The 25,634-nt window shown below is 39.2% G+C and overlaps 1 protein-coding gene and 1 long non-coding RNA gene across 12 annotated transcripts in view; one reads left to right on the top strand and one right to left on the bottom strand.

The window, feature by feature from the left end:
- Positions 1 to 25,634, bottom strand: part of LOC115211107 (calmodulin-regulated spectrin-associated protein 2) — a 179,297-nt gene that overhangs the window by 107,887 nt on the left and 45,776 nt on the right. The gene's annotated exons all lie outside the window — the stretch shown is intronic.
- LOC118763082 overlaps positions 16,534 to 25,634 on the top strand; it is a 19,487-nt gene continuing 10,386 nt past the window's right edge. Inside the window, exons 1-2 of the long non-coding RNA XR_004998834.1 lie at positions 16,534 to 16,681; positions 23,832 to 23,837. This is a non-coding gene — a long non-coding RNA (uncharacterized LOC118763082). The remainder of the gene's footprint in view (positions 16,682 to 23,831; positions 23,838 to 25,634) is intronic.

Here is a 25,634-nt window from a genome sequence, read left to right as displayed (position 1 = left end):
GTGGTAGTATGCATCAACTGTTAGACATTATATTATGTCTATCTATTTATTCATTTAAAACAATTATGAGAATATATATATACATATGTAAAGATTGTGGTATTTACATACATATATACCAGTAATTTCTATACTAGAAAAAAAAGAACAGTTTTGTACAGCTGTTTCTGCCAAGAGGTCACGGTACTTCACATGTTATTTCCATCTTTTCAGTGTACTGTAGTGATTGGTATATAAAATTAGGGAACTTGGGTGTGCCTCTAGGCTTCATCAGAGTTCAGAAGAGGGTCTAAAAAGTTCAGAGGGCTAATTTATGTAGATATGAATATACATATACACACTCATATATATATATATATATATATATATATATATATATATACACACACATACAAAAGAATCAGTTATTAGTAGGTATAGTACAACATTCCGATCAGAGAGTGTATGAGAAATAATAATAGTAATATGGAACACCACCTTTAATTGAAGAAATCAACCCCAGGACTTATTCTTTGTAAGTCTAATACTTATTCTGTCATCACTTTTTGCCAAACAACTAAGTTATGGGGACGTAAACACACCAACATTGGTTGTCAAGCAATGCTGGGGGGAACAAACACACACACACAAACATATACATATATACGACGGGCTTCTTTCAGTTTCCGTATACCAAATCCACTCACAAGGCTTTGGTCAGTCCGAGGTTATTTTAGAAGACACAAGCCCAAGGTGGCACACAGTGTGAATGAACCCAGGAGGGCTGTTGAGTCGAAACAGAAAACTTCGATTCTGACTGACTCCTGTACTCCTTTTTATGTAATTGATTGTGGTCTGCATATCCCATAAAGCATATGCATATGCTTGTACTTTGAGTAGGCCTATATGTTATAACTGGTTTATATCAAAGAATAAATATATTGGGAGTCAGAGTCGGTAAAACTATACTGACTCCAACTCCAGCTACCCCTTAATTGTTTCAGACTCCGACTCGAGAGCCCTGGAACACAGCACCACATGGCTGGGAAGCAAGCTTCTTACCACACAGCCATGCCTGCGCCTATATATACATATTGGCCTGCTCGCTTAGCCAGCAGGGTGACGTCATTTGAAGGCTAAAACAATGCGAAGCGCATTGTGACCAGCGATGTGTAGCAACATCTGATACTTTGGTCGGTCACGGTGATATATATATATATATATATATAATAATAATAATAATAAAAACTAACATATCAGAAATGTAACTCTGAAGAAATAATTTATCAGGCCTGTCTATAACAAGAGAGAAAACTGTTACACATGTAACACAGACAACTTTTAAATTTAAACAACGACATCTAATTATCATAATGTAACAACAGCTTTCTGAAAAATGAAGGGAAAAAAAGGGAAAACTTACAAAGCTAACAAAGATGTGTTGTAATGTCCAGAAGATGTGTGGCATCAACCACATGCATGAATGTTAGTAGTAGCAGCACTCCCTACACACGTTAATATTTTTGATGAAATGATAGGAGACATGGAGAAAGTTACACATTATGAATCATTGCAGCATTAAAAATCTTATCTTAAGCCTACCCTGAGGTGAACAACAAAAATATAAATCTCCCATGATAATGTGGTGCTGTCATTGTCAATGAAACAGAGCATGAGAATATTGTAGTAGACAGGGAAAAGATTTAAGTGGCCAACAGATTCTTAAAAACCAATTATTAATAATATTATTTTCTCTTCAAAAATTGAAAATAGACAAATAGAAGTAGATTTCACACAAAAGATGTAAATTATGGAATAGATATACATTTAAATATTTCAATTATTATTATATATATATATATATATATATATATATATATATATTGCCCAAATCCTTAGAAAAACCCTATCCATTTAAATGTCTGTGTTGTAGTACGTGAAGATATTTTGTGACTGCCCCTGTCACTTCCCCTTTTCAAGCTTTCAGTCATTCTATAATCCTTCACTTGCCCTAGGATGCTGGGTGTGTTTCAGCAAGTGATTGTAACAAACATAGGGCCACTGACTGGTTTCCAGTCCGGTGGCATGTAAAAAGCACTGTTTGAGCGGGATCGTGGCCATCATCGCCTCACTGGCACATGAAAAACACCTTTTGAACATGGTCATTGCCAGTACCACTTGATTGGACCTCGTGCCACTGGCACGTGAAAAGCACCCACTACACTCTCAGAGTGGGTGGCTTTAGGAAGAGCATCCAGCTGTAGAAACTTTGCCAGATCAGATTGGAGCCTAGAGCAGCCTTCTGACTTGCCAGTCCTCAGTCAAACCGTCCAACCCATGTCAGCATGGAAAGCAGACGTTAAATGACGACGATGACAATGATGATGATGATGATATGTAGTATTTGAAATCCTCTTGCTGTGTAAATCAGTTAAATGGAGACTGACATGTGATGGGGATTAAGAGAGTAAGTCAATACTAAAGAACAATAACAGACAACAAAGCAAAGCTGAGCAAGACAAATTAACATGACAAACTGGAGTCTCTACAATAAAGCCCTCGTAAACTATTAAAATGTCATGGTAACACAACACCACCACCACGACTACAGCAACTGCTACAAACTGTCAGCAGCTAGTTATGATGTAGGAAATGAAAAAGTCCTGTTCAAGATGACATCAATATTATGAAAGGGAGGGAGAGAGGGAGTTTCTATGAAATGGTTTCCACTGGCAAGAAATAGCAGGGAAATCACTTTCAAATGAGAGGGCTGAGGACTTGATCAGGATGCTGGGTTGGAGGAATTGGTGGAACAGCTGGCAAGGGCAAATGGAAGGCAGTGGTATGGACATTTGTCGAAGAGGGATGAGGTTCATATTCTGAGGAGAGTGCTTGAATTTGGAGTGAATGAACTATGAAAGCGAGGTCGACCAAAAATAATATGGAGGAGGAGATTGGGAAGGTCAGCTTGAGGAGGGAGGATACCCAAAACTAGGCAAGGTGGTGTGAGAGCAGTTGCTGTAGGAGTGAGGTAGATCCAGCCACCCCCGTTAACGGGGACAAATCCAGATTCAAAATATTGGACAAGAAGACGTTCAAGTTCTGTAATCCAAAGCCATGAAAGACAGATGATGATCAAAGTTAACTAAAGAGGATCTCTTAACTCCTGGTGATCCCTAATAATAATCTCTCTATATATAAAGCTGAAGTTGTCTATGTGTGACAGGTTTGGTGGCCTTCAACTAACACTATCTCCTCCGAGACCCTGCGGTGCAAGTTGACCAAAATTGAGAGTATGATAAAAGAAGGCTTGCTCTGTAATTATAAAAAGAATCAAAATCTGGAGGGGTTTAATAAACCAACATTTCCATTTTTAAGTAGGGTTTTTGAAATAATTATATCACAGATCCAAGGGTGGTCCCAGGTAGGATGGTATGAAAAGGATTAAGGGACAAAACTGGTGAATACCAAAACATTTTGTTTTTGGTATTTTGTTGTAGGTAGGTTTGTTCTGTGTTGTTTGTGGTTGTTTTTTTTTCTTCAAACAAATGCTTCAAAGAACGATAAAACGAGAACAATGAACAGAGTTTTTGGCTGAGAACTTCCCAAAATGTATTTCGTATAGTCAGTTGTTTTATAATTAGTCTGTTAATTATGGTTGCAAAACAAATGAAAGTAAGAAAACATGACTCATTCGTAGATAATATAGAGGTATACAGTCAAAATTTCTTCTCATTAAACTGACATATATTCAAATTATTTTGACGAGGACTTATATAAATGTATTATGAATATGTGAGTTTGCATCATAAAAATGTATGGTTGTGTGTCTGCATATCTACATGTGTGAGAGTGAGGTGTATGAAAGAGAGAGAAAGAGAGAGAGTGTGTATGTGTGTGTGTGTGTATACACACATTTTTTAAATTACTCACTGCTTGATAATTTGCTAACAAACCGCAAGCAGCTTATTGAATAGGTACATGTACATGTGTTATTTATGTAGGGTGAGGTGATAGCTACAAATGTATATGGATATGGGGTGGGAAGTTCACTTGTAAACAGAAACAAAGGCAACCTAATTCAGTCTGACAAATGTCTCCAGTATTGTCAAGGAAGTGTGGAGCTGTTTACAGCACAAACATACTTCAATGCCCTTTACAATGTCAAATCTTTTAAACTGTCATTAACTGTTTACTAACATGTCAGTCAGTCTGGCAAGAGAACATACTGTTCTTATATCTTTATTGTTTCATTAGCATCATTTTAGCACCGAATTTTCCCTGATTATATAGGTCAGACAAAATTCGTTGAAGCACATTTTCTACAGCTGGACGCCCTTCCTGTTGCCGACCTCCACCTGTTCCCAAGTAAGGTAATATTTCTGGGGCAAAATGCTTAGCGGTATTTCATCTGTCTTTACATTCTGAATTCAAATTCCGCTGAGGTCAACTTTGCCTTTCATCCTTTTCAGGGGTTGATAAATTAAGTACTAGCTGCATACTGGGGTCGATCTGATTGACTAGTTCCCTCCCCAAAAATTTCAGGCCTTGTACCTAGAGTAAAAAAAAAATTTCCTCAACTCCGTTCTCAAGTCACGCCCAACTATCATGAGAAAGGAAGAATACATTGTATCACATAGTCCTAGATACACCATGACTGAATTAAAAAAAAATACTGGATGGGGTTAGGGTCTCAACAACAGCAACAAGATACACTATTAAACAGACACATAAGCCAATGAACAAGTTCCTATGCAGTTTCACAACTTGTAAGAAGCATCGAATCAGATCCAACAACCTTTTAAAAGAGAAAAGATCATGTAATTCTAGACCCAAGATATTCACCACTGCAAAGTCTTTGATAAACTGGGCCTCTGTCCATCAGGGTTGACCATTTAGCTGCTTCTGTGTGTACAGCTGCGGGTATGATGTTTTGAGGAAGACTGGCAATTGCCCATGAATGCAAGTCTCTCCACTGATGCGGTTCAAGAGAAAGGCCACTCCTTCCGAGTACCAGAGTCATAGCAGATACAATTCTCAGAACACAAACAGCCTCAAGACGTTTTGCAAGGGCAGATAGTTCAGTTAATCCACGGTCTTGGATTAGTATAATTTTTTTAGTTTTTTTTAACTGACCTCAAATGGATGAAAGGTAAAGTTTAGTCTCAATGTTATTTGAATTTAGAGGACAGACTTAGAAGAAATTCCATGAGACATTCTGACACTTAACCCTTTCATTACCAACCTGGCTGAAACCGGCTCTGGCTCTGAGTACAATTGTCTTGTTTTCATGAGTTTTGAATTAAAATCTTCCACCAAACCTTAGTCACAATTTATGTTCCTAACACTAGCTGAATGATAACTAAATTATTTTACTAAATTCTTTGTTAGATCGAAAATTAATTGAAAGAAACCTGACAGAGCATCTCAAAATAAATACAGTAACAAAAGGGTTAAGCAACTCCACCATTTTGACTTTGATCATAAAGTTTGCTGGATGAGAGCTGACCTAGGGCTAAATAACAGCCAGGTGTATATGAAACATACAAGCCAATGAGGGAACCTCTACATAGTCACTTGACCTAAAACTCTGAAACATATCAACCGCCATTTAATTTTCGTACATAAGTGTGAAGCAACTGATTAATAAAGTTCTCTGCTCCCACCACCATCACACACAGGTGCTGCATTACAGGTGTGAATTTAGGCTATAGTTGTCGTTAATTTGATCCACCTGGGATGGGCAAAGTCCTGGTGGGTGGACACACACACCCACACCTTCAAATGCAACAAGTCAAAACAAAAGCAAATGTGCTGAGCACGTGTGTGTGTGTGGTGTGTGTGTGTGTGTGCTCTTTCATTTTCTTCCTGGTTTCAAGTCATTAGACTATAGCCATGCTGGGGCACTACAAGGTTTTTTAAGGAATTATACAGACAACAATACTTTATCTGGTACTTATTTTATCAATCTTGGGGAACAAAAGTAAAAATGAACTAGACATAAAGAGCAAAGCATTAGGGGCTATCTAACAACCCACACTATTTCTCCCTTTTTATTCTTTTTTGTGACTACTGCTTATGAGGTTGCATCAGTTTTTCAATATAATCAAATTTTGGAAGGTTTTTAGTCAAATAACTGTAACTTTATATTGTATTAAATTAATAAACTGGTATTTCATGATACGTATAACAATAAGGCGGCGAGCTGGCAGAATCATTAGCACGCCGGGTGAAATGCTTAGCAGTATTTCGTCTGCTACTACGTTCTGAGTTCAAATTCCACCGAGGTCAACTTCGCCTTTCATCCTTTCGGGGTCAATAAATTGAGTACCAGTAGCATACTGGGGTCGATCTAATCAACTGCCCCCTGTATAACCAATTTATAGCAAATTCCAACAGCAAAATCGTATATGGACCCCTAAGGGCCATATGAATGCCATCGAGAACCATCCATTCATCATCATCCAGTGTTTTAAATCTGGGTTTTGTCCCCATTAACTGGGGTGGCTGGATCTACCTCAATGCCATAGCAACCACCCTCACACCATCTCGCCCAATTTTGGACATCATCCCTTCTCAAGCCAACCCTCCCAATCTCCTCCTCCACCTTTTCTTCAGTCTACCTCGCTTTCACGGTCCATTTACCTCAAACTCTAACACCTTCCTCAGAACATGCTCCTAGTCCCTCCTCAACACATGCCCATACCACCACACACCAGTCGCCCTTGCCAGCTGTTCCACCGATTCCTCCAACCCCAGCATCCTCATCAAGTCCTCTAATGTAGATTTTAATTGAGGATGAACACATTAGTAGAGTAGTCTCAGGTGGACTGGTGCTATTAAAAAGGACAATACTGATGACACTGACAACAAGAAAAATATACATTTGTAAGATATTTAAATAAATCTCACAAGTTCAGCTCCAAATGAAACCACAGTATGTTTGCAGAATGATAAAAAGATAAAATTATGATAAAAAGAAGTCCAGCCATGACCAACCCATTTTTTATTCAAGCATTGTGTATCTAATTATTCAATGTCTAGTCTAGTGGTGGTCTGCCCTTGGGCAGGTCCTGTGCATGTGAACCTTCTCCAACATTTTCTATACAATCTGGGAGGGCCAGTACTCTCCCCTGCCAACTGTTAAGTAGATTACTGGAACTTCAGCTTCCATGACAAGACTAAGGAAGAACACTGAAGTGGTTTCTTGTTGCCTTCTCCAGGCAGGCAGGATTTGAACTCAGAATGTAGAGAGCCTGAAACTATACAATAAAGAATTTTTGCCAATGTATCAACAATTCTGCCACTCTTCCACCCTATCTTCGAGTGCAAAACCCTAACCACTAGGCCCACACCTTGCCCAATGTAGGCTTAGGTATCTTTTCAAGACAGCAATTTAAAAGAAACTTGGTAACTATTTCTAGCATGTCCAACAACCACATAGCTTGACCTGCTAGAACTATTGTTCTACGCTTACTAAGAGAGAGAAATTAATATTTCATTATTAATCAGTTATCCCATACATCCATACCAGATCCTACGAATAAATATTGATGAAAGCAACTTACTCTATTGTACAAATGCAGCAGCAGGAGGTTGGTCTATATTTGTACGAATTCTACATTCTCACAATATGTCCTTTGTGCAACTAACCACTCAACTGTGGACCGGGGAGTGGGGCAAGCTGGGTTTTCTTTTTGCTTTCTTTCTTTTCTTTATTTTTTTGATCGGTGACACGTAAAAAGCACCAACCGTTCATGGCCGTTACCAGCCTCGCCTGGCACGTAAAAGGCACCAACTGATCGTGGCCGTTGCCAACCTCGTCTGGCCTCTGTGCCAGTGGCACGTAAAAGCACCTACTACACTCACGGAGTGGTTGGCGTTAGGAAGGGCATCCAGTTGTAGAAACACTGCCAGATCAGACTGAAGCCTGGTGCAGCCTCCTGGCTTCCCAGACCCCAGTCAAACCATCCGACCCATGCTAGCATGGAAAACGGACGTTAAACGATGATGATGACGATGTGATGCAGTTCTACTTGCTAGGTCTGGAGGAAGCAGCAATGATCATGTCCTTTGCAGGTCCTCCAAGACTCATGAGACTGATGCCTTTAAAATTTCTCTTAAACTTTTGCAAGTCAGGACTTACAAGAAAGACATGGTCGAGAAGAGAGTTCCAGAAGACCAAAGTCGTGAGAAAGAAGAACTGTGTAGTGGTTAATATGGGAGACAGCAGGGGGAGTGAGGGTTAGATACAACAAGGGTGGTGGAAAGAGGAGAGAGGTAAACGGGCTGAGAACACCTGAGTGAAAGTGGCATTAGGCCCAACCAGCTGTGAAGACCAGGGGCCATTATAGTAACAGTAGAAAAGGCATACAGAGGAGACAGCATACCTGTGGGACAGAAGCTGAAGCATGTCTCTAAGGGACATTATGCCAATCAATCGGGGTAGCTCTTTTCTGAATGCAGTCAATGATGGCTTTGTGTCTAGCATCAGCACTGATCCATGTGTGTGCATGCTTTCCTCCATTGTTTCACACCTATTTCTTTACTACCCACAAGGGGCTAAACAGAGAGAGGACAAACAAGGACAGACAGACGACCCCAATGCATAACTGGTACTTAAGTTATTGACCCCAAAAAGATGAAAGGCAAAGTCAACCTCGGCAGAATTTGAACTCAGAACGTAGAAACACTGCCAGATCAGACTGGAGCCTGGTGCAGCCTCCTGGCTTCCCAGACCCCAGTCAAACCGTAAAACCCATGCCAGCATGGAAAACAGACATTAAACGATGATGATGATGATGAATGTCATCTGGAAACTGTGGAAAAACTTCCAAGCAGCTTTTAAAACTGATTTTAAAAATAAGTTTCAAAAAATTAAAACCATAAATATTTGAGATATTAGCAGATCAGGTAATATTTTAATGTAAAAGTTTATCTTTTATTTCTATTTTTTCATTTGTTTCGGTCATTAGAGTATGGCCATGCTGGGGAACCATTTTAAAGAATTTTTAGTCAAATGAATGGATCTCAGGACTTTTTTTTTTTTTTTGGTAAAAAAAAGCCTGGTACTGTTCTATCAGTCTCTTTTGCCAAACTGCTAAGTGACAGGGACATAAATACACCAACACTGGTTATCAAGCAGTGATGGAGAACACCAACACACACACATACACAACAGGTTTGTTTCAGTTTCCGTCTACCAAACCCACTCCAAGGGTTTTGGTCGGCCCAAAGTTACAATAGAAGACACTTGCCCAAGGTGCTACACAGTGGGACTGAACCCAAAACCATGTGGTCTAGAAGCAAGCTTCTTACCACACAGCCACACCTACAACTATTTCTTCAATTATTTCAAGATGATTAATAATTAAGCAAGGACCTCTTCGGTAGCAACTGTTTCACAGGTAAACACTCCCATAAAGCCCCATTCCCATCATGTTAGGGGTAGTTACAAGCAACGGGGAGAAGGGGGGCACAGTTTAAGGGCAGTTTTAACACCTTAAGTATAAATGTTAAATTATATTATAATTATAGATAAGGAAGCAAAGCAAAAAATATTCTGAAATACATAATTAAATCTTATCTTTCATTTGTTTCAATTGCTGAACTATGGCCATGCTGGGGCACTGACTTGAAGGGTTTTAGTCAAACAAATTGCCCCCACCTCATCCCAGCACATTTTTTTTTGGTTTGTTTTTTTAAGTTTGGTATTTATTATATCATTTTCTTTTACTGAACCACTAAGTTACAGGGGGCGTAAACAAACCAGCACCCATTGTTAAATGGAGAGGGTGACAAACAAACACACACACACAAACAATGGGCTACCAATGTTTCCATCTACAAAATTCAATCACAAAATATTGGTCAACCCAGGGTTATAATAGAAGACACTTGCCCCAAGGTGATACGCGGTGGGACTGAACTGAAAACCATGAGGTTGGGAAGCAAGCATGCCTGCACCTGAGAACAATTAAAAAAATTTTTATGTCATTATTTCACCTGCTCATTTGAGTAGCCATGAGAGCAAAAAAACTTGAACTGTTGGAAAAAAATAGATAAATTTCCCTTAATCACACACTATAATCAAAGACACATTAAATTATGTAATCCTAGATACATTATGCAAAATAAAACAAAAACCAAAAAAAAAAAAGATAGGATTGTTACAGCTTGAATATCTCTGTTCGTAGATTTACTGGATCAAGGCTACATCAGATTAAACGAATTGTCATATAAAAAATATCCTCTCCAAAATGCTCGATAGATTTATCAGGGCCAGAAGCCTCCAGAGAGTATTTCCAAAACTCCATAAATATTTTTCAGTGGTCAGTCAAGTGGGGGGAAAAAAGACAAAACAGATTATGGTCAGTTAAGAAATTGGAGATAGTAGAGAGGGTGGCTGCTATTCAGCCAGCGAAATTGCTTAAGCTGAAATTTACATGCTAAATGAAAAGAATAACTAATTAAGAAGAGACTCATAACTAATTAAGTCCGTAAATGACGTAATTATAAAATATGTCAGATGGTGAACTGTACAAATCAATTTCGATAAAGGGTGAAAGTAACCATACTAATCATATTAACATTAGCCTGATTGATGGAGAGAGAGTAGCGATGAAATGGATTTAGGAAAATATTAGACAATTAAACTCGTTTCAGAGAAACCTCACCAACAGAGCAGAACAGTGGTTCTCTCCTGGGATATTCTTTTATTCTTTTACTGCAGCCATGCTGGAGCAAATCAACCCCAGGATTTATTCTTTGTAAGCCTAGTACTTATTCTATAGGTCTCCTTTTGCCGAACCAAGTTACAGGGAACGTAAACACACCAACATCAGTTGTCAAGCGATGTCAGGGGGACAAACACAGACACACAAATACATGCATACACACACATATATATATATATATATATATGGGCTTCTTTCAGTTTCATATATATATATATATATATATATATGGGCTTTTTTCAGTTTCCGTCTACCAAATTCTCTCACAATGCTTTGGTCAGCCCAAGGCTATAATAGAAGATGCCACGCAGTGGGATTGAACTCAGAACCATGTGGTTGGTAAGCAAGCTTCTTACTACACACCCACTCCTGCGACTATATATATAGATAAGGAATTAATAGTATATGTCCAAGGCACACAAGACAGTACCATAATTTTATGAAGGGTGTGTGTATGTGTGGATAGAAAGATGTGTAGGAATATTAAACACTTCCTCTTCTCTCTCCCTCTCTAACACAAAAGCACACCCTCTTCTTCCCACCTTACTCACACTTTAACCACACACACTCACACTATCTTTCACTCCTTTCTCTCTCTCAGATTCAACCTCACTTCCCATATTCCGCTCTCCTCGCCCCGCCCCAGATAGCCGAAGCCAGACTATGAGAGAGTATGAGGGTGATAAATAAAAAAAATATTCTATACAAGTGTCTGTCTCTCTGACTTCTGTGTGTGTGTGTGTGTGTGTATAAATATATATATATATATATATATACATACATACACACACACACACACACACACACACACACACATAGAAACACAGACATACACATATGGACACACACAAAGTTAGTGGTTTAGGTAATTTGAATGGTTTATAAAAAACCCAGGTAAATACCTGATATATTTATAATGCAAACAGGAAGTAGGTGAGGAAGTGGTGAATGGGAGCCACAAAGAGTGAGGTGTGGCCTAAGAAGGAGTGCTAAGAAAGGAAAAGCTGATGCGAGGAGTAGTAAGAGGCATGAGTTACCAAAAGGTGGGTGGTGTGAGAGATAGGTAAGGTGGTGGCAGTGTAATGAGGGTCAAATGGTTTGAGGTTAGAGCTTTGGTCACACACACTAATGAACTTATACAGACACATACACACACCACCACACATAAATGTACATATATACACACACATACAGATATATATCTACCATTTACTTTTTTTTACTTCAGTCATCAGACCGTGGCCATGCTGGGGCACTGCCTTGAAGAATCTTTAGTCAAATGTCTCAACCCTGGTACTTTTTTTCCTTTTTAAAGCCCGATACTTATTCTATTGGTCTCTTTTGCTGAACCACTAAGTTACAGGGACATATATACACCAGCACCGGTTGTCAAGCAGTGGAAGGGAAAGACAAACACAAAGACACACACACACACACACACACACATACAACAGGCTTCTTTCAGTTTCTGTCTACCAAATCCACTCACAAGGCTTTGGTCAGCCTGAAGCTATAGTAGAAGACACTTGCTGAAGGTGCTACGCAGTGGGACTGAACCCTGAATCATGTGGTTGGGAAGCAAGCTTCTTACCACACAACCATGCTTGCGCCTGTGTGTATGTGCACACGCACACACATACATGCTTATATACACATGCACATACATACATACATACACAAATATACATGCATACACACAAATATACACACACAGCCACACCTCCACTCCAGTTCATCATTTACCACATTGACCTCTACCCAAATATTTTACCATCCATTATTATCCCATCCTCATCCACTGTTTGTATCAGCTCTTGTTTCCTGACGGGTTTGCTCAGGCAAACCATTACTACCATCTTGCCCTTTTCCAAGATACTCCCAGCCACCCCTATATAAATGTGGGGTAACCATGTACCTTCTCCACAGCAAGACACCTCTACTTGTCTCTGGCATACAACCTCCTTACCCCTTTTTCAAACAGTCCCTACTTAGTCAAGAGGGCTTTCCCTTCACCCTCTTTTCATTCGTTTCTCTTGTTCTTTCCTACCTTGCATGTTATTGGGTGACCTCACCTGACCTGGTACCATATAAAAAGCACCCACTACACCCTAGGCATCCAGCCTTAGAAACTATGCCAAGTCTGACAGAGAGCATGATGCAGCTCTGCAGCTGTCAAAACCATTCAACCAATGCCAGCATGGAAAATGGACACGAGATGGTGGTGGTGGTGGTAATAAATGACAATATCTATGAACCTACACACAAGATTTTGATGGCATGCACACAAACCATTCCCAAATATTAATGAATATTTAATAGAGAAATATATAGTGTCCAAACATCAGTTGGAACAAGTCTGGGTACTGACCCCGAAAGGATGAAAGGCAAAGTCGACCTTGGCGAAATTTGAACTGAGATAGATGAAAAACCGCTAAGCATTCGCCCGGCATGCTAATGATTCCACCAGCTCGCCACCTTAGAGTGAATGAATAATGAAATACAAATGAGTTGAGAGAAAAAACTAGTTCCAAGAGAAACCCATTGCAGAAGTGCAAGAGAGAAGATTTCAGACAGAAAAGTGTGATGTATATGGAGAATGGTAACTAGCACTCTGTCGATTACAATGACAAGTGTTCTAGTTGGTTCAATCAATGGAACAACCTGCTCATGAAATTAACAAGTGGCTGAGTACTTCATAGACATGTAACCGCTTAGCTTCGTTCTCAGGGCGATTCAGTGAGACACAGAAAGTGACAAGGCTGGCCCTTTCAATTACAAGTACAACTCAATTTTTGCCAGCTGAGTGGACTGGAGTAACATGAAATAAAGCGTCTTGCTCAAGGGCATAATGCACACCAGGGATCGATCTTGCAACAACACGATTGTGAGCGAAATACCCTAGCCACTAAGCTAATTACTTAGTGGTTAGGCTACGATGATAGTTGGGTAATGAAGTGCTAAGCAACCCGAGTAGAAGAAAACTGCAGAAGGTGATGGAAGACATGGGCAGAAGCAGTAAAAGCTAATATCAGAATTATTTACATTATTTACATTTGACGGATATTTGTCCTCATCTTGTTTGTTGTTAACACAACGTTTCAGCTGATATACTCTCCAGCCTTAATCAAGTGTCCAGGGGGAATTTCGAACCTGGGTTCTCGTTCCTAAGGTATTTTTCTGATATTATTATTATTATTATGTCAAACACCTGCTGTCACATGTAGGACAAATCCAGCTATCTGCTAAATCCATTGTGAAGATTCCGCTGCTGCCCTCCTTTGGGCAGGTAATTTTTTATTTGTCTAGTGGCTGTAGCAAAAGAGGTAGTATGGTGGACCCATTTGAAAGGGCTAAAAACAGACACTTTCCTCTTTGGCCAAGCCCTCATCAACTTTTGCAAGTTTCACTTGAAAAAGAAGTTGAGGGTGGGGAGGGAGGTATTGCCTTGTAGCAAGTTTGTTGAAAGGTGAGTGAATGTGGGAAGAATGACCAGCGTGAAAGGATCAATTCTGAGTGTGCACCTGTAAAAAGGAAATCAAAGGAGAAGGGCTATTTCCCTGTTGTTCAGGCACCCATGGCTTTTGTGAGTTTTTCCATGAGGATCTTAAAATGCTTCCCCTATTGAGAGCTTTAATTTGTTTAATTTTTAATTGTTATTTATATTGTTTACACACAGTAAAACCCTTTGAATCATCCTGTTTCTGTCTTTAATGTTCTTGCATGTCTTTTAATGTTATTTTATGTAAGCCCTTGTGGCTAATAAAAGAATTATTATTATTATTATCATTATTATTTTCCTTCTTTCTTCAAATTTTCTTCCATTTCTCGCCGAATATTTTCCATACACCTAGGGCAGAGAAGCTCATTGTATGCATTCCCAGATTACGCACACAAATTCCCAAGTAAAATATGTATTTAAAAAATTAATAAATAAATAAATTCATGAATTTATTATTATTATTCAGGTCACTGCCTGGAATCGAACTCAAAATCTTGGGGTTAGTAGCCCACACTCTTAACCACTACGCCATATGCCATAACGTTGAGCATTAACTGGTGAAATGTTCAAGCCATAGAATCATGGAAAAACAGATGATGATGATGTATAGCTAAGCAAGGTTAGGAGAGGAAGGGTGCAACCAGGAAAACCAATTTAGCATGTGTAGGTGGTGGCATTTCTAGGTAAGAGTGCACCCATTCTGAATAACATAGCAAATGTCAGATCATATTGACTAACAGTGAATCAGTCTAAACAGCACTGTGTGTGCTGACAGCATGACCAACACACAGGATTAAACGATGCAGGCTATTAGGATGGTGTGTTTAAATATTTGATGCCTAGTTACCTAGGTAACCTAATTAGTGATTAGGCCAGGGGATCAAAAGTGATGGTGGCAAAGATAGAAAGTGAAGCAGATTACATGAAATTAAGACAACTGCTTTATTTGACTGAATGTATTTTTGTGGCTATGCAAAATATATATACACAAGTGTGTGTGTGTGGCCCAAATGAGATCAATCAATAATGAGGGAAACCACCATTTTCTGCAGCAAATAATTAAAAGCAAAAGCCTTCTCAGCCTCCATGCTGCCAGCAGGTACAAAAAGATGAAAAATCTGGCTGTTCACACAAGGTGGTGGAGAGTTGTCAAAGAAGGTAAAAAACTGGCCACAAGGACACCTGTGACATCTTCAAGGGAAGTTCTGTGGATGCTTGACATGCTACACATTGCAGCCAAATTTCTTCGAATCTATACGAAGTAACAATGAAAAAATGACGACAGACATAACTGGAACACCTTTGACCATAGGTGTACTTAGCATGGGTTCACCTGGAATTAACAGTTGAGGGAGGATTGTGTTTCATCTTTTGCTTGCTTCAGTCATAAGATTGTGGCCATGCTGGAGCACCACCTGTAGAATTTCTAGTCGAATGAACCAACCACAATACTTTGCTAAACTGCTAAGTTACAGGGATGTAAATACACCAACACTGGTTGTCAAGCAGTGGTAGGGGACAGACAGACACAAAAAAACACACATCTATAAATATACAATGGGCTTCTTTCAGTTTCCATCTATCAAATCCACTCCCGAGGTTTTGGCCAGCCCAAAGCTATAAGCCATAGTAAAAGACTTGCTGAAGGTAGCATACAATGAGACTGAACCCAGAACCATGTGATTGGGAAACAAACTTCTTACCACCCAGCCACACCTATGCCTATAGTAGACATCATTAAAGGAAGTCACAGACTTCCTTGCCAAATATGATTGGGTGACGGGTGGATTAAAATTTTGCAGGAACTTACAGATACCATGGGTGTGGATGTGGGGTAGACTAACATCACATCAAGATAAAAATTAGGCAACAACTTACAGAGATCAAACTAAGCTTGGTCTGTTAACTTTCAGTAAACATACAATTCTATATTTAAGAGATGAGGAATTATTTACAATTGACAAGATATTTGTCCTCATCTCGTTTGTTGATAACACGTTTCGGCTGATATACCCTCCAGCCTTCATCAGGTGTCTTGGGGAAATTTCAAACCTGGGTTCTCATTACTAAGGTATTTTCGATGTTATTGTTGTTATTATTATTATTATTATTTAGGTCACTGCCTGGAATCGAACTTGGAATTATTGATGCAATGACCCCCCCCCCCCAAGACAAGATATATACACAAGTTAATGTTTGTTTTTATGTTTAGATATACATTAGTTAAGAGCACAGGCTACTAACCCCAAGATTTCGAGTTTGATTCCAGACAGTGACCTGAATAATAATAATAATAATAATAATAATAATAATAACATAGAGAAATACCTTAGGAATGAGAACCCAGGTTCGAAATTTCCCCAAGACACCTGATGAAGAAGGCTAGAGGGCATATCTGCCAAAACATTGTATTAGCAACGAACACGATGAGGACAAATATCCGTCAAATGTAAATAATGCAAATAATGTTCAGTAACCATGTTGAGAAAGATAACTTCGTTGTCTTCCTCGAAATCTTATTTGGCCTTGGGGAAATGTTAATTTGCTTGGAAACAGAGTTAGTGACAAGGGAATCTCAATATAGAAAATCTGATTCAAAATGATTAGTATACACACACACACATTTTGTTTTGGTATTTCGTTGGCAAGATTCTTGATGTGAATTCCTGTGTTGAAACATTTTGTGTCTTAGGAGTGTTGTTATACCAGTAATAAACACAAGCAGTGAGTATATCATTATTGATGTAATGACCCTCCCAAAACACAAGATATATACACATGTTAAGGTTTGTTTTTGGGTTCAGTTATACATTGATTTCAAGGTTTACTCTATACTTTTGTATACATTTTGTTTCTTTTATTTGTTTCAGTCATTTGACTGAGTATCGGCCAGCTAAATCATCATCCAATGGTTTAAACTTGCTGAGACTTCAAAGTCACAGTTAACAATATTCTTGTTTGAAAAATACAAACACACAACTCAAGAAGAGAAAAACTTTAATAAATATACAAAAAAAAACGTTAGCTGCCGAACTGGTGCCGAGGAAGGATTGATAAACACTACACCACTGCCAAACCAGGGGGATGGGGGACATAGATAATGCCAGTGAAGTTGATGACTCAGTTTCTTTATATGAAGTTATTTACTTACTAATTTTCTGAATCTAAAAAAAAAATTTATTTTTCTTCTTCTTGCATCTTTCCTGATTAACATGTCAGCTATCTTTGCCTCATCTAATCCTTGTACTGGTAATTCCTAGCAAATGTCAATAACCTTGAAAAAGACATTGTGCCAAACTGAATGGTGGATTCAACAGAGGCACAGCCTTTGCTGGTCGCCGCTCACTCAACACATTGTTCCTAAACACTTCTAGATTAGCCCACTAAAAGACGGGATGGTCCCAGGTGGAACACCCTTGATTATAAATCTACCCAATCAGAGACGACAACATGAAGGTAAACAACAGTTTGTGATTGAATACATCGACTAAGATTTGGTTAATGAAACCTGCTGCCAACATGAAGGAAACCCATTTTATGACTACCACTCTTCCATCAGTCTCATAGATACATCATCAGCATCATCATCATCATCGTTTAACGTCCACTTTCCATGCTGGCATGGGTTGGACAGTTTGACTGAAAACTGGCAAGCCAGGAGGCTGCACCAGGCTCCAGCATTGAAACAAATAAACCTGGCTCTCACAGGAATCCAACTTATTAGGTCAATAATGTAAACCAATCTAGTATTCTGCAGGACAAAGTCATTAGTGTTAATTAGAAAGTAGCGCTATAATATAGTTAAGATGACGTAGTAACGAGACTGACTCAAAGAAAACAAAATGCAACAAACAAGCTGTTTACACACTGTTTTAGTGGTAAATCAGTTTAAATCCGAGAGCAATCAATGAACTGTGAAATAAGTATCATCATCATCGTCATCATGTATATGACTCAGAGTTGTGGAAATACCAGGAGGTGATGTCCAACAGAAAGCTTTTCTGTGTACTTAATTTTAATTACACAGACAGAATTAAATGATAGACATTATAAGACATGTGATAACTGAATAATGACACAGTTTCATTGGTGGAGCAGGAAATCTCTTGGTTTACCAGGGTTTGTGGAATCAGTACAGAAAACTTTTGACTGACTCATAATTCATGGTAACAAAGACCCCAACTTCTCAATTTGAAGTCAGGCTAATTATTATTTTTTTTATTGATTGAAAACACACAACATTCATGATCAATGTGAATCATCAGGTTACTTTTTCGCATCCTAATCTGTTAAAATTCAGATATAAAGGCTAAAGCTAGATTAAGGTTGCTGTGGAATACTCGGTCACTTATCCTATAATTCTTTAAGTGGGCAGATTTGTTCATTGAACAATCAAAATAACCACAGCATATGAGTCCACAGTCACCATCGATGAAGGAGGAAGTGAATGCTCTTAGCTAAAGAAAGGGAGGTCCCTCCTAAGACCCACACTTTACTGGTGAAATGAGAAGTGGAAGTCCTTAACTACACACTTAAATGGCAAAGTAGGCAGAGGCTGTGGCTATCAAGAATTATACATTCAATAATGAAGGTGATGATGGCTATCATTAGCTACACAATAAGTGGGTGGTGGACACCCTTAGCAGAAATAAAAAGATGGTCGCCCATTCATTGATAAAATAGTAGGTGAATGACATTGATAAAGTGGGAATAAAGCACCAACCAATCATGGCCGTTTGCCAGCCTCCTCTGGGCCCTGTGCCAGTGGCATGTAAAAAGCACCCACTACACTCACGGAGTGGTTGGCATTAGAAAGGGCATCCAGCTGTAGAAACACTGCCAGATCAGATTGGAGCCTGGTGCAGCCTCCTGGCTTCCCAGACCCCGGTCGAACCATCCAACCCATGCTAGCATGGAAAACGGACGTTAAACAATGATGATGATGGCAATGTGGATACACACTTCAAATGATGAATGATAACATGTTTCTTTACCAGAACAGTGTTCTAGGTAAAGCACTAAATATCCTGTTTTAAGTTGTCAAAGAGCAGATTAAAACAAAAAGAGGTTTTCTAGTTCATACCCAACCAATAGCAATGCATTGTTGTATCATTGAGCAAGATACTCAACTCTCAAATGGCACAGCTGATCTCATGTTTGATAGGGATTACAGAGTAGAGAACAAGCTCTAACGACAGCTCTAAAATGCACAAGCAATTGTCATTTAGGCCTACGTCAGCCGACAGCATTCTGACATTCCAGCATACCATATCTAGCACTAGATTATACAACACTTTTCTTTTCTCACCTCCACCCCGCTTTGTTTAGCCCCAACTCAACTCTTATCCAGCAAATCTACAATCAAAGACATTCCAGCTTCAATCATTTGAAGCGGAGATATATATATGCACACGCACACACAATATCATCATCATTTAACGACCATTGTCCGTGCTGGCATGAGTTGGACAGTTTGAAGACTGCACCAAACTTCAGTCTGAGTTGGCATGGTTTTCTATGGCTGGATGCCCTACCTAACGCCAACCACTCCAAGAGTGTAATCGGTGCTAATACGTATCACCGGCACAGGTGCCAGTGGAATGACACCAATATCTGTCACAACTGCGATTTTGCTCGGCTTGATGGGTCATCTCAAGCACAACATAATGCCAAAGGTCTCAGTCATTGTGTCCGTGAGGCCCATCACTCAAAAGGAGCTCAGCCACTTTGCTTCAATGAGGCACAACACTTGAAAGGAACTCAGTGAGACTCATTAGAAAGGAGTTCAGCCACCTCGCCTCTGTGAGTCCCAACACTCGAAAGGAATTCAACCACTTTGCCTACATGAGGCCCAGGAGCTCAGCTACATGAATTGAAGTGGTTGCAATTTCTAGCAACCAACTTCTGACTGAAATGCTCCCCATGAACCTCAGATTTTTTCTTTAAAAACGTTAGATTTAATTTATATGAGAGCTACTTTTTAGAGAAACTTTTGTAACATGATTCGTTTAATTTTTGCCTATGTACAAGTTGCTAATGATTTATGTAAGATATGATGTAACATCCATATAGGCCATGGGCAAATGTCTACCCTTTCATTAGCATATTTCTGTTCAAACATTTTTTTTTATGGAGACGTACTTGAATAGTAAGTGACTTGATCTGAGATCGTGTGCTGAAACAAAAATAATTGTAGCAGTGTGGAAGGTGTTTATAAGCCATTTAAAAAACACACAAAAACTGTTAGATTCACTTCAACATTTAAATTTAATTCGTCAAAATATTTTTGTCGCTTTCAAACTAGAACCTGTTCACTGACAAAATTCCGTGAGTGAACAGGTCACGGTTTCAAAGCGACGAAAATATTTTCACAAATTAAATTTAAATGTTGAAGTGAATCTAACAGTTTCAATTGTCATATATTCTTTATTTCAAATAAATATGGAAATAAGGTAAAACTTAGTAAGTCACTTTTGTCATTATTCAGTGGCTGGAACATGAATTAACATGAAATGTTGATAAGAGGATTTTAAGTGGGTCACTTTTAAAACAGGAAGTCTGGATGATAGAGTCATGGGCGGTTTCATGTGGGGTGATATGATCATTATTTATTATTGTTCCACCGTGGTCAAGACAATGGAATTTACTATGTTACACCAGACTTCACAGTCCATCATAGCATTACGGAGGTCCTGTTGCTGGATGCCTATGTCCCTGGAGATTACATCAGGGTAGGGGAGTGTGAGCCCTCTGGTATCGCGAGCATATGGCTTCCAGAGGAGAAGGGTAGAAATTACCTCGTTTTCAGCTCTACAACAATGTCCAGCAAACTGGACTCTTCTACCTTTCACAAGAGATGATAGGGTGCTGATCCCTGATACAGGCCAAATCCCTTGTTGGCTCAAAGGGCAACAGTGACCGTAACTGCTATAACACTGGAAGTAGTAAAACCAAATACATAAGAAAAAGAGAAACAAAACAGAGGATGATGGTGATGGTGAGATTATGACCACAGACTACACTAATCAGCAGCAACAGTTGTGCTGTTTTACTGCTGGTTTTTATTTTTGTTTGTTCACCACCACCACCACCTCTTCGTCCATTTTTTTTTCTAACTACCACTGCTCTTCATAAATATTTTGATCCAATCAGCAGCTAAGTCAGTGAACCATTTCTGTCAGTGGAAATTCCAATGAGCTTAGATTTAAATTAGATTTAAAACATTGATCTTTCACATAGATTACGGTGGTAGTGGTGGTGGCAGGAGGAGGGAGAAAATTTGTACATAATAGTTTCCCATACCCCACCCCCACCTCATCAAAATTACTGCTGCTATTACTACTAATACAACTAGTAGTAGTAGTGGTTGTAGTAGTAGTGGTGGTGGTAGTAGTAACAACAACAAAGCTTATTTAATAGGAAATATTTTTTTTTTTTAAATTTAATTTCAAAATTTCCTAACTTTGAAACCTTGTCAACCCTCCAAAAACAAAAGCGGAAAGTAAGTTTTCCACATAAGAAAGCCAAATGATATTTGCAACATTGCCTCAAGTCCTGAATCTTGCCTAAAATACAAGACCTCTCCTCTTTCTCACAGTAAACTCCTAAGCCATGTTGCAATCTGTGTTTCTTACCAAAACAGACCACCACTACTTGCTTCAGGTTTAATTGTTTCACAATATCAAAACTTTTCTCAGTTAACAACTGATGGAACCACTAAGTGGAGGCTTGAAACAGCAACCAAATCTCCCTCATATCACATCAAGTACCAGTTGAACACTGGAGTTGATGCAATCGACTAACACTCTCCCCTGAAATTGCTGGCCTTGTGCCTATAGTTGAAAGGGTTATTACCATCAAGCAAGCACTAACAGAAGTAAACTGAACCAGTTATTTCTTGGACATAGTTTCAATCCCCAGCCGTACACTAAGGACATCAGCAAACTAAATGTGAAGAAAGAGATCAACGTCACAACTTCATTTCCTTTGATTATAAATCTGATAGACGATAAATATTAATAGAGTACAGTGGAAAAGGTGTGCTCCAGGTCTTTCAACAGTCAGCATTGACCTAGTGGCCTCTTGGATATGTAATGGAAGGTGGGCAGTTCCAACAACCACCTGTAAGTATGAACTCAGATATGCAACGTCTGAAACTTTTCTTTGTGTTCTCCCAGGACAGGTAGTGTTTCTAAACACTTCTAGATAAACTCTCCAATGATGGAGGGCATGAAGAATAGATGCAAATATTTTGGCGCCCTCCGTTGTCAACCAGGAGAATTCATCTATGAAGCAATTGCCCCAGTTCCTCTTCAGGGTTGGTGAAAGCGATGTGGTGGACAATGAAAAACCTGGTTGATGACAGTCAAGGCTGATCTGGAACCCAACCTAGGCCCCCGTGTCTACGGTGTTTGCTGCTGGAATAAGGAGTGGTTGGAGATCACGCAGTTGTTAGCCTCAAATCGCCAGGTCTGGTCGGCGTTTGTGAGTGATGCAGCATTGAGGATGAATGAGGCCAGCTCAACCCACCCCGGGTGAATGCTGTCTCAAGACAAGACAAAACTCTCCAATCTAAGTGGAAGCACATGACAATGGTTGGGACACTGCACTCGCTCACGATCTGGCAATGAGGGTTTCAATTCTGAAAAGAAGTGATGCAATGCGTTCTTTGAGCAAACAACTTCATTTCACACTATTCCAGCGCACTCAGGTGCAAATGAGTTCTAGCAACAGTTGGGAAGTTAAGCCTGCAAGGGACCAGCAACCCATACAGGTGGGGGATTGGGGGAGACTGTTATTAAAACCCCACAACATGGGAACATGGTTAACCTACAGGCTTATGAGTCATTAGGACTATTGACAGACCCACCCCAAGGTAAACTGTCTGCAACCACTCAGACTAACTCAAATTACTGTGAATAAATACCTTTTAGCTTCGAGATTTCAACAACATGATCATTTCTAGAATAATATTACAGGGGAAGTGTGAGAGGCCAAATCTGGCCAGTTTGAAGATGAAAATGGGGATTATTTTGGTCAGATATGGTCAGTTTAAATGCTAAAGGGTCGAACAGTGTTTATGACCACTTGTGGGTATGTAAAGAGTTTTTATGACCACTTCTAGGTATGTACTCCAAGGTAAACAGTGTATGGCTACTTGTAGATCTCAAATCTTCTTAAACCTTGCTAGGACAGCTACAATCAATCAGAACATACAAATGGGAAAAAGTATTCGCAATAGAGACATAGTTAAATGATGAAGAAGATGAGCAACTGTGTCACCTGCAACTGCTCAATCTTGTTTACCTTTGTAATCCAAATGAGATAGTAAAAGGTTCACCTGAGGGGAATGCTTTTTCAGTTTGGTTCACCCCCACCCTTAAAAAGCACCATACAAATGTGGTTGATGCCAGTGCAACCTGACTGGTCCCATGCCATGGCATGTAAAAAGCACCATTCGAGCGTGGTCATTGTCAGAGCTGCCTGACTGGCTCCCGTGCCGGTGGCACATAAAAAGCACCCACTACTCTCAGAATGATTGACATCAGAAAGGGCATCCAACTGTAGAAACTTTGCCAGATCAGATTGGAGCCTGGTGCAGCCTCCTGGCTTGCCAGTCCTCAGTCAAACCATCCAACCCATGCCAGTATGGAATGATGATGAGATATTGGGTCTATTACTTTCAGCAACTGAAAAGAAAAAACCTCAAAAAACAATAATAAAATAATTCAACCCTCTGATAGCAATACACTTGAGACTGCCCTAGTTTTATGATCCAAAACCTCTTGTTTGATAGAATGCAATTTTAAATTAAAACCATCCAAGTGTCATTTCATGAAAAAAAACAAAAACATCTTAAATATCATTTCAAACCAGCTTAAATAATGGCAGGGAAAAATAGCAATTTAACCAAATCCAACAAAAATCTTGATTATTTACAAAATTAATTAAAATATGTAGATTGTGTATTTCATTAGGGAAACGGTTACAATTAGGTTAAACTAAACACGTACATACACACACAGAACCATCTGCTTCACAGACTGACATAGTGAGAGAGAGAGGGAACATGTCTTACTATGATAGTCTCTCTTTTATCCTTGTGCCTGGCAAATACTGATAAAAATGACAGCTTGATGCTTTGTAGAGGCAGGAGGTCTGATAAGAACAAACTATGTCTGGGTTTCTCACTGTACTTGTCAAGCATCATATTTACTCCACACAGCATAATCACATTCAATTTTTTATTAATTTAAATTTCATATTTATCTCCCTTAGTTTCTTAACAATTAAATCATTCCATTTTTAATTAAATCACAACAAAATTGAAGGAGGAAGATAAAGTGGGGAGTTTACTGGAGAAAGGTGAACAGTAGTTTGGGCCAGACATTACAGTGTTTGATTGAGAGAAACACAGTGAGGCAGTGACTGGGGTAACGAGCAACAGCGTGTGCATGCAGGTGTGTGTGTGTGTGTGTGTGAATCTTCTGTAAACAGAATATCTAAGACTCACCCTCAAACTATTAACAAACATACAAGTTGTCACTGATAAGACCTTTCACTAAAACATCAACTGGAATTTTATCTGTAAAATACATTTGGCTTACTCAAAATGCTTCAAAGGCCCAGAAAAGGTTTTAAGGGTTGGTTGAGAGCAAATTTTAATTAAGGAAGACTTCAAGAACAAGCATGAAACACCCCCCACCCCAATAATAATAATAATAATAAAAATAATTTGAAATGCTATGAACAGAAAATAACCTATTGAATAACATGGACTAGAGAAGAAAATTGCCAAATCAGCTGATATATACATATATCAGCTGTTAACCGAAAGGTTAGTGGTTCATGCCCACCCAGGGATGATTTACTTTATAGATGCAGGTATGGATGTGTGGTTAAGAGACTTGTTTGGCAACCATATGGTTTCATGTTCAGTCCCACTGCGCAGTACCCTGGGCAAATGCCTTCTACTATAGACCCTGGGTCAACCAATGCCTTGTAAATGAATTTGGTAAATGGAAACTTTGTGGAAGCCTGTCATGTGTGTATATATGGGTATGTTTGTGTTTGTCCTACCACAACTGCTTCGCATCCAATGTTGGTTTGTTTACATCCTAACATAACAGTTTGGCAAAAGAGACCAAGAAGTACCAGACTTTAAAAAAGAAAAAAAAAGTATAAGTACAGAGGGGAGGGGGTATGGGGGAGGTCAATTTGTTTGACTAAAACCTTCAAAGCATAGCCCCAGCTTGACCGCTGTCCAGCGACTGAAATAAGTAAAGAAGAAATCACAAAAATGTGGGTTTGATTATTTCCGTCCAGTGTTTTCACCGTCCTAACTAGTAATGGGGTTTGAATGTGGTGGTCAGTTAAAATATCAGAGGTCAGCTAACAGTGTTGTTGGGTCAAGCAAGAAA

This window comes from Octopus sinensis, linkage group LG4 (genome assembly GCF_006345805.1).
Source record: "Octopus sinensis linkage group LG4, ASM634580v1, whole genome shotgun sequence".
Lineage (NCBI taxonomy): Eukaryota > Metazoa > Mollusca > Cephalopoda > Octopoda > Octopodidae > Octopus > Octopus sinensis.
The sequence above is the reverse complement of the archived record's forward strand: the minus strand, read 5'-3'. Positions and strand labels throughout refer to the sequence as shown.